The following is a 12615-nucleotide window of genomic DNA, read 5'->3' as shown; positions in this document are numbered from 1 at the left end:
TGTTCAGAGGGCAGGTCAATGTGAACATTGATAATGGGCGCCCATGAGCTTACATTATTCACAAATTACGCCCTGTCTGATGTGGGGGAATGATAATAACCGTTGCTCCTGTCAGAACAACCACAAGCTGATCATCCATAATTGTGCTTTTACTTTCAAAATCAAATTTATTTTACATCATCAAATTGTCTTTAATTTGCAACTCTGTCTTTGCTACTGGGGATTCATTTTGACTTCCTTTGCAGCACAAACTTCCTGATGTTGGTTATGATTTGGAGGCGCCAGTGTTGGATTGGGATGTACAAAGTTAAAAATCGAACAACACCAGGTTATAGTCCAATAGAGCCTGCTCCTCGGATGCTGCCTGAACTGCTGTGCTTTTCCAGCACCACTCTAATCTAGACTCTGGTTTCCAACATCTGCAGTCATTGTTTTTACCTTTTAAATAGTCCAATAGATTTATTGCTTTCGGAGCGCTGCTCCTTCATTGGGTGGTTGTGGAGTATAAGATCGTAAGACGCAGAATTTATAGCAAAAGTTTACAGTGTGATGTAACTGAAATAATACATTGAAAAAGACCTGGATTGTTTGTTAAGTCTGTCATCTTTTAGAATGACTATGTTGTTTTCAGTTCTTTCAAATGTAAATTGCAAAACATTTTTTACAAGTTACATTCTCAAATGAACTTTAAGAATTGGTGTCATGTCGGCCCAGATAATGCGTTTAAGGTGTGGGCTGCTTTGTGTGAGACTCTCTGTTAATGTTCACTTGAGAATGTAACTTAAAAAAAATGTTCTGCGATTTACAGATGACTGGAAAATGGCTAATGGAACATTCCTGTTTAAGAAGGGAGGGACGCAAAAGACAGGAAATTATAGGCTGGTTAACCTGACCTCAGTCATTGTTAAAATTTTAGAGTCGATTATTAAAGATGAGATTGTGGATTACTTGCAAGTACACAGTAAAATAGGTAAGAATCAACACAGCTTCATCAAGGGGACTTCATGCCTGACAAATCTGTTAGAATTCTTTGAGGAGGTAATGAGCAAGTTCGAAAAAGGAGACCCAGTGGACATGATCTATTTGGATTTTCAGAAGGCTCTTGACAAGGTACTGTCCTGAAGGCTGCTTAATAGGATAAGAGGATAAGGTATTGGCATGGAAAGAAGATTGACTGACTGTCAGAAGGGAGAGAGTGGGGATAAAGGCGTGTTTTTCAAATAGTGACTAGTGGAGTTCTGCAGGGGTCAGTGTAGAGTTCACAGCTATTCATGTTATACATTAATGATCTAGATAAAGGAACTAAAGGATTTTTCCAAATTTGAAGAAAGCACAAAGTAAGGCACAGGGGCAGGTCGGTAAAAACAAGGACTACAGATGCTGGAAACCAGATTCCAGATTAGAGTGGTGCTGGAAAAGCACAGCAGTTCAGGCAGCATCCGAGGAGCAGGAAAATCGACGTTTCAGGCAAAAGCCCTTCATCAGGAATAGAGGCAGAGTGCCTGCAGGGCGGAGATATAAATGATACGAGGTTGGGTGTGGGGAGAAAGTAGCATAGAGTATAATAGGTGAGTGGGGGTGGGGATGAAGGCGATAGGTCAGGGAGGAGGGTGGGGGAAGGTAGCAAAGAGTACAATGGGTGAATGGGGATGGGATGAAGGTGATAGGTCAGAGGGGAGGGTGGAGTGGATAGGTGGAAAGGAAGATTGGCCGGTAGGACAAGTCATGGGGACAGTGCTGAGCTGGAAGTTTGGAACTGGGGTGAGGTGGGGGAAGGGGAAATGAGGAAACTGTTGAAGTCCACATTGATGTCCTGGAGTTGAAGTGTTCCGAGGCGGAAGATGAGGCGGTCTTCCTCTAGGCGTCTGGTGGTGAGGGAGCGGCGGTGAAGGTGGCCCAGGACCTCCATGTCCTCAGCTGAGTGGGAAGGGGAGTTGAAAGAGGGACAGGTAGTGTTGAGGAAGCAGGGAGGCTGCAGAAGGACTTGGACAGGCGAGGAGAGTGGACAAAGAAGTAGCAGATGGAACACAAAATGGGAAACTGTGAGGTTATGCACTTTGGTAGGAAGAATAGTGACATAAACTATTTTCTAAATGGGGAAAGGCTTCAGAAATCTGAAGACTTAAGGAGTTCATTCATAATTCTCTCAGGGTTAACATGCAGTTTCAGTCAGCAGCTAGGAAGACAAATTTCAAGAGCAATAGATCACAAGAGCAGGGGTGTACTGCTGAGGCTCTGTAAGTCTCTGATCAGACCGCATTTGGAATATTGTGAGCAGTGGCAGGCTCTGTATCTAAGGAAGGACATGCTGGCCTTGTATAGGTCTACAAGATGTTTACAAGAATGATCTTGGGGATGAAGGATTTTTCATATGAAGAGCAGTTGTAGACTCTAGTACTGTATTTGATGGACTTTGAAAAGATGAGAGGAGTTCTTGCTAAAATTTACAGAATATTGAGAAGGCTGAATAGGGTGGATGTGGAGAAAATGTTTCCCATAGAAGGACAGACAAGGACCCAAGGGCACAGTCTCAGAGGGGAGACCCTTTAGAATTGAAATGAGGAGGAATTTTTTCAGTCACAGTGTGGTTAATCTGTGGAACTGTGAATCTGAGATTTCTAATCTCATTAGAAAAAAGGGATTGAGGGGCGACCTGATTGAGGTCTACAAAATCATGAAGGGTATAGACTGAGTCGATAGAGTCAAACTTTTCCCCAGGGTGAGGGATTCAATAACGAGAGGTCACACTTTCAAGGTGAGAGGTGAAAGGTTTAAGCAGGATACATGCAGCAAGTACTTTACACAGAGGGTGGTCAGTGCCTGGAACGCGTTGCCAGCAGAGGTAGTAGAGACAGGCACAGTAGATTCATGAGCAGGTGGAGAGCAGAGGGATACAGATTTTTAGGAATTGGGCGATAGACTTAGACAATGGACTTGGATCGGCTCAGGCTTGAAGGGCCGAAGGGCCTGTTCCTGTGCTGTAAATGTTCTTTGTTCTTTGTTCTCTTTGTTCTAACCCATTGCCAATGGAGGCTGTGGAGGCTAAGCCATTGAAAGTATTTAAGACAGAGATAGATAGGTTATTGGCTGGTAAGGCGATAAAAGATTATGGTCATGATGTGGAGATGCTGTTTTTGAACTGGAGTGGACAAAGTTAAAAATCACAGGACACCAGGTTTTAATCCAACAGGTTTATTTAGAAGTACAAGCTTTTGGAGCGCTGCTCCTTTCGTCATGTAGCTACTGGATTAGGATCATAGGATTCCATGATCCTGCCCCACTAACCGCCTGATGAAGGAGCAGCGCTCCAAAAGCTAGTACTTCCAAATAACCCTGTTGCACTGTAACCTGGTGTTGTGTCAAGGTTATGGTGAGAAGACAGGAGAATGGTGTTGAGGAAAATATCAGCCATGAGTGAATGGAGGAACAGACTTGATGGGCTGAGTGGCCTTATATCTTATGATTTTATGGTCTTATGTCAGAAGTCCTCTTGATAACATATTAATCGTGAGTGTATAAGTATTCCAAATGCAGAGCTGACAACATAAACAAAAAAAGATGTAACGTAAATATAATGACAAGCTCCAATACTAGTGACATTTATAAACATGACCAACAATTAGTACCTTCTTTATTATTGCGACAATGAAAACGCACTGAGACGCAACATGAAACTGGCACATACAAATATTAATGTGCAAAGTGAGGTCATGAAAGTAGTGAGCCACCAAATAGACCAGATCTCTGCACCACATAAAGTGAAATATGATTTAAGATCATGTGACAAAGATTCCAGTTCAGCATTACGAAGTGAGCCAATTATTGAGCCCTCTCAAGAATGTGGTTCAAAGAATGATTGATTAGGTCACAAGAGTTATTTACATTATTGTCATCAATTAACAATCAAAACCTTATTCCCTCTTACTTGATGATCAATGATGAGACAAATGACATCTTGACAATACAATAATCAATTAACGACAATAGTCCGTGTAATTGTTAGTAATTAATTGCTAGCTATTAGATAAAAATGAGTTCTATATTGATCAACATTGCTTAGAAAGATGAGGATTTGTAAAGCTGTCACAGGAATTAATGTGGAACTAATTGTGCATCAATTGTGAAGCAGATAATCTGAAACTTGTGGCTTAATTTCTCTTCTCTTGCCAAACCTTGTAAGGTGTTCCTTAAAGATATATCCATGTACAGATTATTGGGAATAAAGGGAGCTGGGGGAGAGGAGGGAAAGAAAGAAAAAACACTTTTCTGAGTTGAGAGGAAGGATCTGGGGAAGGGTCACTCGATCCGAAACATTAACCCCAATTTCTCTCCACAGGTGCTGCCAGACCTGCTGAGCTTCTCCAGCAAATTCTATTTTTGTTTCTGTTTACAGCATCCACAGTTCTTTTGTTTCTTAAAGAAAGAAAAACGTTCGCTCGATTTCAGTCTCTCTATTGTAATGGGGTCTTTTTTTGGGGGATGCACAACAGTTCCAGTCGTCTCACCTCCCTGTACATTGTGAATGTCACTATGATTGTGAATGAACCCCAGCATTTCTAAGCTCTGCCTCAGTTTAAGAGCTTATTGTGATGCGTATTCTGTGTGTTTTGCTCCAGTATGCCAAAGAATTTTCAAGTCCAATTTGTTTACAGAGCTTTAATTCTATTTCAGCCTATAGGTTATTTAAGAAAAATATATGTTTTTCATACTGCAAGATTTTGTTTTGTGCTTTCAAGTATTTTTCCTCAGACCTTTATGAACAAAATATGATGAATACATAAGGAATTTTTAATGACTGAATGAGATCAGGGAAAGTAACAATAAATAAATAATTTCTTACCAAACAGATAGTAGGCACCTTTTTATGATTACATTTTTATTGTGTTAGTGCACACTGATTAATAATAATAGAGTCTCATATGAAGGATGCACCCAATTCGCATGCTTCTGCTGCACTGAAGTCTGAACTCATTTCAAGACAGTCCTCAATTGAAAGAATTTGATACTGAATATCTAGTTCTGAGGTGCATGGACGAGGAATTTGATTCAGATTGCATGATGTAACAGTCGGAGACTCGCCAACTTTCAGAGCATTTAAATGGTCATTGGATAAGCATATGGACAAGAAGGTTAGATGGTCTTCAGATTGGTTTCATAGGTTGGTGCAATATTGAAAGCCAAAGGCCCCGTCCTGTGCTGTAATGTTCTATGTTCTATGATGTGTGATAGGTCAGAAATGGAAGGGGTTTACATCTTAAGGCCTGACTTTTAAGAAGAATGCCAGGAGGGATTCAAGATCTTTCTTTTGAAGGACTGCCAGAGAGTTTGCTTCATCCTGATCTTTCTGCCAATTTAATGGTGGAAATTGGTGTAATCCAACTCTGCGATTTCAGCTGTGTGATTAAACTAATCACAACCTTAATGAGTTGAACTATTGCATTATTATAATTTCAGTTTTCATTTGAGTTGCTTCATGATCAAATCGTGGAAGACTTCTTGAGCCAAAGCTTATTTGTTGGTGCTCGCAGCTGCCTTTAGATAGTCACAAAATCAGGATGTTGCCGGGTATGGAAAGGTTGAGTTATAAAGAAAGGCTGGAAAGGCTGAGACTTTTTTCACTGGAGCACAGGAGGTTTAGAGGTGACCTGATAGAGGTTCATAAATAATGAGGGCTATAAATAGAGTTAATGGCAGTTGTCTTTTCCCATCGGGTGGGGGATTTCAAAACTAGGGAGTCAGACTTTTAATGTGAGAGGACAGAGATTTGAAAAAGACATGATGGGCAATTGTTTGGATGGCTCACATGTAGAATGTACTTCCTCGGGAAGTGGTGGATGTGGGTATGATTACAGCATTTAAAAAACATTTGGATAAGTACATGAATAGGAAAGGGTTGGAGAGATATGGGCCAGGAGCAGGCAGGTGGGACTAGTTAATTTGGGATTACGTTCTGCATGGACTGGTTAGACCGAAGAGCCTGTTTCCATGCTGTGTGGCTCTATGACTTTATAACTGCAGATACTGGAAATCATAAACGAAAATAGAAGTTGCTGGGAAAACTCAGTAGATTTGGCAGCATCTGTGGAGAGAATGGAAAGTTAATGTTTTGAGTCCAGTGACCCTTCTTCAGAATTGGGAGCTGTTGAGATTTCCTAACTATTTCTGCATTTGTCTTCAGACAATATTGTCCTTACATTGTTGGTAAATGAATTTTGGAAAGCTATATGCGATATTGTGATTCTAAAAAAAAGGGAAAATGTTATTGAACTGATATTCTTGGATATTTTGAATTTATTGTGACTATCTTTTGATTATTCAATTTCACATCTTGATAGCGATATCATTATCCTGTAAGAAGAAGATAATTCTTGATTCATTTTCCTTCACCTCCAACCTTCGAATCCCCATTTCTCCTCAGGACTGGATGTTGACTTGTGCTGGCATTTTTGTCGAGTTTTCTGACCTCCTTAGCTGAAGAGCTCCTTCTTCATCATCCTCTGAAGGAGGACTTTTCATACATTTCGACTGGCAGAGACAGTGTTCCAGTGGCAATGTCATTGAACTATAATCCTGAACGCTTGGCTAATGTTCTGGGAATGTTCATTCACATTTAATGAATAAAAGTTTGGTCAAATGACAGCCATGTAACCACTCTCCATTGTTGTAAAAATCTAATCTGATTCATTAAATCTTTACCTGGTCTGGCCTATATGTGATTCCAGACCCACAGCAACATGGTCATCTCTGAATTCCCCTCTGAGCAATTATGAAACAAGTGCTGGTCTCGGTAGCACTGTTCTGTGTATGAATTTAAAATAAAAGACAGTGAGCAAAGAACGGTATAGCACAGGGACAGGCCCTTCAGCCATCACAGACTGCAATACAATACAATCCTTTTCTAAATTAAAAACCTTTGCCTCTACTTGAACTGTATTCCTCTATTCCCTGCCAAATCAATATCTATTATTAGATACATCAGGTGACAATCACCTGATGAAGGAGCGTCGCTCCGAAAGGTAGTGTGCTTCCAATTAAATCTGTTGGACTATAACCTGGTGTTGTGTGATTTTTAACTAGATTCCCTACAGTATGGAAACAGGTCTTTCAGCCCAACAAGTCCACACCGGCCCTCTGAAGAGTAACCCACCCAGACCCATTCCCTATATTTATCCCTGACTAATACACTTAACACTATGGGCAATTTAGCATGGCCAATTCACCTAACCTGCACATCTTTGGATTGTGGGAGGAAACAGGAGCACCCAGAGGAAACCCACGCAGACTCAGGGAGAATGTGCAAACTCCACACAGACAGTTACCCAAGGTAGGAATCAAACCCAGGGCCCTGGCGCTATGAGGCAGCAGTGCTAACCACTGAGCCAGCGTGCCACCCCAAATCTCTTAAATGTTGCTGTTATATCTCCTTTAACCATGTCATCTACCAGCACATTCCAGGCATTTAACACCCTCTGTGTAAAAAGATTTTCATCTCACATCTCCTTTAAACTTTCCCCCTTTTACCTGAAAACCATGCCCCCTAGAGATTTACATTTCTACCATGGGAAAAAGACTCTGACCAGCCATTCTATCCATGCCTCTCATAATTGTGTAAACTTTCATCAGGTCACCCATCAGCCTCCAATGCTCAAGTGAAGATAACCTGAGTTTGACCAATCTCTCCTCATAGCTGATAACCTCCAAACCAGATAACATCCTGGTAAAGGAGAAAGAGAGGATTGCAGATGCTGGAGATCAGAGTCAAGAGTATGGTGCTGGAAAAGCACAGCCGGTCTGGCAGCATCCGAGGAGCAGGGGGATCGATGTTTTAGGCATAAGGCCTTCATCAGGATGCTGCCTGACCTGCTGTGCTTTTCCAGCACCACACTCTCAACTCCAACGTCCTGGTAAACCCTTTCTTTACCCTCTCCAAAACTTCCATATGCTTCCGGAAGTGTGATGACCAGAAATGAGCACAATATTATAAATGTGACTGAATTACAGTTCTATGCAACTGCAACATGACTTGCTAATGTTTATACTCCATGCCCACTTGTATTGCCATTTTCAGGGAACTGTACACCCATATGCATAGATCCCTCTCTATGTTCATGCTTCGAAAGCTTCTGCCATTTACTATATATTTCCTTCCTGCAAGAGACCTTTCAAAATGCATCATCTCACATTTATCCATATTAAACTGCATCTGCCTTTTCTCTGTCTAAGTCTCCAGCCTATCTATGTCCTGCTGCACACTATAGCAATCCCCTTCATTATCCTGCCCCTAACCTTTGTGTCATCCACAAACCTACTAATCAAACCACCTACATTCTCCTGTAAATCATTAATATATATTGTAAACAACAGGGGTCCCAGCACTGATCCCTGTTGAACACCACTGGTCACAGATCTCCAGTCAGTTAAACACCCTTGCACTGCTACTGTCTGTCGTCTATGACCAAGCCAGTTCTGTATTCATCTTACCAGCTCACACACATGGATCCCATGTGCTTTGCCATCTCTATCAGTCTGTCTTAAGGGGCTTTCCAGTTGAAGCTGTCTTTACTTATTGTCAATGAGAATGTCTGCAACATTCCAGCCAGAATCATAGTGCGCAGATCACTGATCACTGTGGAGTTTGCACATTCTCCCCGTGTCTGCGTGGGTTTCCTCCGGGTGCTCCGGTTTCCTCCCACAGTCCAAAGATGTGCGGGTCAGGTGAATTGGCCATGCTAAATTGCCCGTAGTGTTAGGTAAGGGGTATATGTAGGGGTATGGGTGAGTTGCGCTTCGGTGGGTCGGTGTGGACTTGTTGGGCCGAAGGGCCTGTTTCCACACTATAAGTAATCTAATCTAATCTAATCTAATGAGTGTGGCAGTATGTGTGTCGTTAGGACTGTGTGTGTGTGTGTGTGTGTGTATAGTGCAATGGTGATCACCTGTAGTGTGACATGAACCCAAGGTCCCGGTTGAGGCCCTCCCTATGGGTACTGAGCTTAGCTATCATCCTCTGCTCGGCCACCTTTTGCTGCTGCCTGTCCTGAAGTCCGCCTTGGAGGATGGTCAGCCAAAGGCCCGAGGTCAACTGTGCTGGGCTGTTGAAGTGTTCCCCAACTGGGAGGGAACACTCCTGTCTGTTGATTGTTGTGCAGTGCCCATTCATCTGTTGCCATAGCCTCTGCTCAGCTTCACCAATGTACCATGCCTCAGGGCATCCTTGCCTGCAGTGTATGAGATAGACAATGTTGGCAGTTTCTCTGAGGTACCTGCCACATACAGAGTTCCCTACGCACCCTCACCCCATGTACTTCTTGCGTAGGCGACTTCTACTGCCTTCCAAAGATACACAAAGCCAACACACCCCAGTATCAGGCCCATTGTATCAGGCAATGGGACCCTATGTGAAAATCTCTCCAGCTATGTGGAAGCCATCTTGAACCCATTGTACAGGGGATCCCCAGTTTTTATCACGACACTACAGATTTCTTACAGAAACACAGCACCCATGGACCCGTCCAACCGGAAACATTCCTCGTCACAATGGACATTTCAGCACTCTACACCAACATTCCCCACAATGACGGCATCGCGGCAACAGCCTCAGTACTCAACACCAAAAACTGCCAAACTCTGAACACCGTCCTACAGCTCGTCCACTTTATCCTCGATCACAACGTCTTCACCGTTGACAACCAGTTCTTCATCCAGACACATGGATCAGCCATGGGGACCAAATTTGCACCCCAATATGCCAACATCTTCGTGCACAGGTTAAAATAAGGCTTCTCTACGCAGGGCTGTACGTGTAGATACGCCAGATACATTGACGACATTTTCTTCCTCTGGACCCATGGCAAGGAGTCACTGATAAAACTACACAGTGATATCAACAAGTTTCATCCCACCATCAAACTCACCATGGACTACTCTCGGCTATCTGTCTCATTCTTGGACACATGCATCTTCATCAAGGATGGACACCTCAGCACCACACTCTACCTCAAACCCACAGACAACCTCACAATGCTACACTTCTCCAGCTTCCACCCAAAATATATTAAAACAGCCATCCCCTATGGACAAGCCTTATGTGTACACAGGATCTGTTCAGATGAGGAGGAACATGATGGGCACCTGGAATAACTCAGGAATGCCAGCATAAGAACAGGGTATGATTCTCAACTCATCAACTGCCAGTTCTGATGTGCCACAGCGAGAAACCGTAATGACCTCCTCAGGAGACAGACACATGCTGCAACTGACAGGGTACCCTTCATTGTTCCAGGACTTCATAGGAGCTGAAAAATTACGTCATGTTCTTTGTGACCTGCAACACATTATCAATGAGGATGACCACCTCACCAAGACCTTCCCCACACCTCCACTGCTCGCCGTTAAACAACTGCCAAACCTTAATCAGATCATTGTTCGCAGCAAACTGCCCGGCTCTCAGGACAACTCCATACAATCCTGTCATGGTAGGTGCTGCAAGACGTGTCAGAGTGTGGACATGGATACCACCATTACATGTGGGGACACCTCCCACCATGTACGTGGCAGGTACTCATGCGGCTCAACCAACGTTGTCTATCTCATACGCTGCAGGCAAGATTCCCGGAGGCATGGTACATTGGGGAAACCGAGCAGAGCCTATGGCAACGGATGAATGGGCACCGCACAACAATCAACAGACAGGAGTGTTCCCTCCCAATTGGAGAACACTTCAGTGGGCCAGAACATTCGACCTCGGACCTTCGGGTGACCATCCTCCAAGGCAGACTTCGGGACAGGCAGCAGTGAAAAGTGGCCGAGCAGAAGCTGATAGCTAAGTTCGGTACCCATAGGGACCTCAACCGGGACCTTGGGTTCATGTCACACTACAGGTGACCACTACACACACACACAGGCACTCCCACTCCCACACACACACACACACACACGCACACACACACACACTCCGACACTCACACATGTACCCTCTCATAGACTTAGACCCCTTTACACTCATGCACACACACACATGCACCCATACACATATATGTTTGTGGGGTGAATTTGTATTTGCAGTAATTGACTCCTTCACCTGGGAAAAAGTCTCATACTTTTCCTATCCATGCCATTTACTGAAGTTTCAATAAGATCACCTCTCATACTTCTAAATGCTAATGGGTAAAGGATCAAATTGTTCTTCATAAGATAAGGCCTTGTCTCTAGACATTGGCTTGTTTTACCTTCTCTGGACTGGTTCCAGCAATCTTATGTATATTTTTCTAATAAGGAGATCAAAATTGTATACATTGCTCCAGAAGTGGTTTCTTTAAGACTTCACACAGCTGCAGTTAAATTTCCCTATTTTTGCATGCTATTCTCCTTGCAATAAATGGAAATAGTCTGTTTGCATTTCTAATCATTTGTATTTTCGAACTAGCCCTTTGTGATTTACATACCAGATCCGTCTGTACCTTTCAGATAATCTTTCTCCATTAAACAGTGTACTGATTTTCTATTCCTCTTATCAAAGTTCACATTTTCTTACATTACACTCCATCTACCAAATATTTATTGCATTAATTTGCAGATTCTACCTTCTCTAAGTAATTTATCTTCTTACTTAGCTCACTGTCATCAAAAGAAACAGCTACTCTATTATTGGTTTCTGCATCCAAGTCATTGATAAAGTTCAGGTCCCGACATTAAGTTCAGTAAAACTTGCCAAACTGATAAAGATGCATTTAATCCTACTCTCTGATTCCAATCCTTCTCCCATGCTGTATTACCCCACATGTTTTTTCCATATGCCATGATCTCTTATTTTGTGTAATAACTTTTGATGTCGGAAATTATCAAACATCTTTCGAAAATCCAAGTTGGCTGTATGCTTTCAACATGACAACAGCTACCATATGTGGAATTTTCCCAGCTCCCAAACAGAATGTGCATGGCCAAGAAAGAAAGTTAAGATTGGCAGTAAAGACATTCTCAACATCAGGAGCTAGACATCTGATTCTCCACTTAAGTGTTGAACAATGAGATGAGAATCTCGCTTGCGAATGGTGTGGCAATCCTGTGACTTTAAGAGGCGTGTTTTGTCCTTTTTTTTGAAGAAAGGTTTTAAGGCAGAGACACAGAGCTATCTACTAGAGCCAATAGAGTCAACAACTTGTGAGGCCATGGGGTATTTTAATAGTTGGAACAATAGAAGCAGCCTGAATGAGTGTGGTCAAGCTCCGATACAGCCAGGAATTTTAGTTTTAGCTTTTAGCAGCTACTGTATTGAAGAAGTAGAAACTATTTTTTCCCTCAATTCAAAATCTGGAGGTTCTCTGCCTGCTTCTGGAGTTGCATGCAAGGCTATCTGTATTCTAAATTTCCCTTTTGCTGAGAGTGTGTTTATAGGATGTTGGCAAATTGGAACAGTTAATTAGTAACACTAACTGTACCTATTATTCTGTTAAATTTTCCAATAGGATTAAATTATTCCAATTCTTTCTTTTTTTATATATTCTAACTATAGTGGATGAATAAAATGTGTTTTGCTTTAAATCCGATAGTTTGACCAATCAAATTATATTTGGAACCTTACATTTGCCTTAAAAAAAAGAAAAAGTTTTGGCTAAA

This window comes from Hemiscyllium ocellatum, chromosome 13, assembly GCF_020745735.1.
Source record: "Hemiscyllium ocellatum isolate sHemOce1 chromosome 13, sHemOce1.pat.X.cur, whole genome shotgun sequence".
Classification (NCBI taxonomy): domain Eukaryota; kingdom Metazoa; phylum Chordata; class Chondrichthyes; order Orectolobiformes; family Hemiscylliidae; genus Hemiscyllium; species Hemiscyllium ocellatum.
This window is presented reverse-complemented; position numbering follows the sequence as displayed.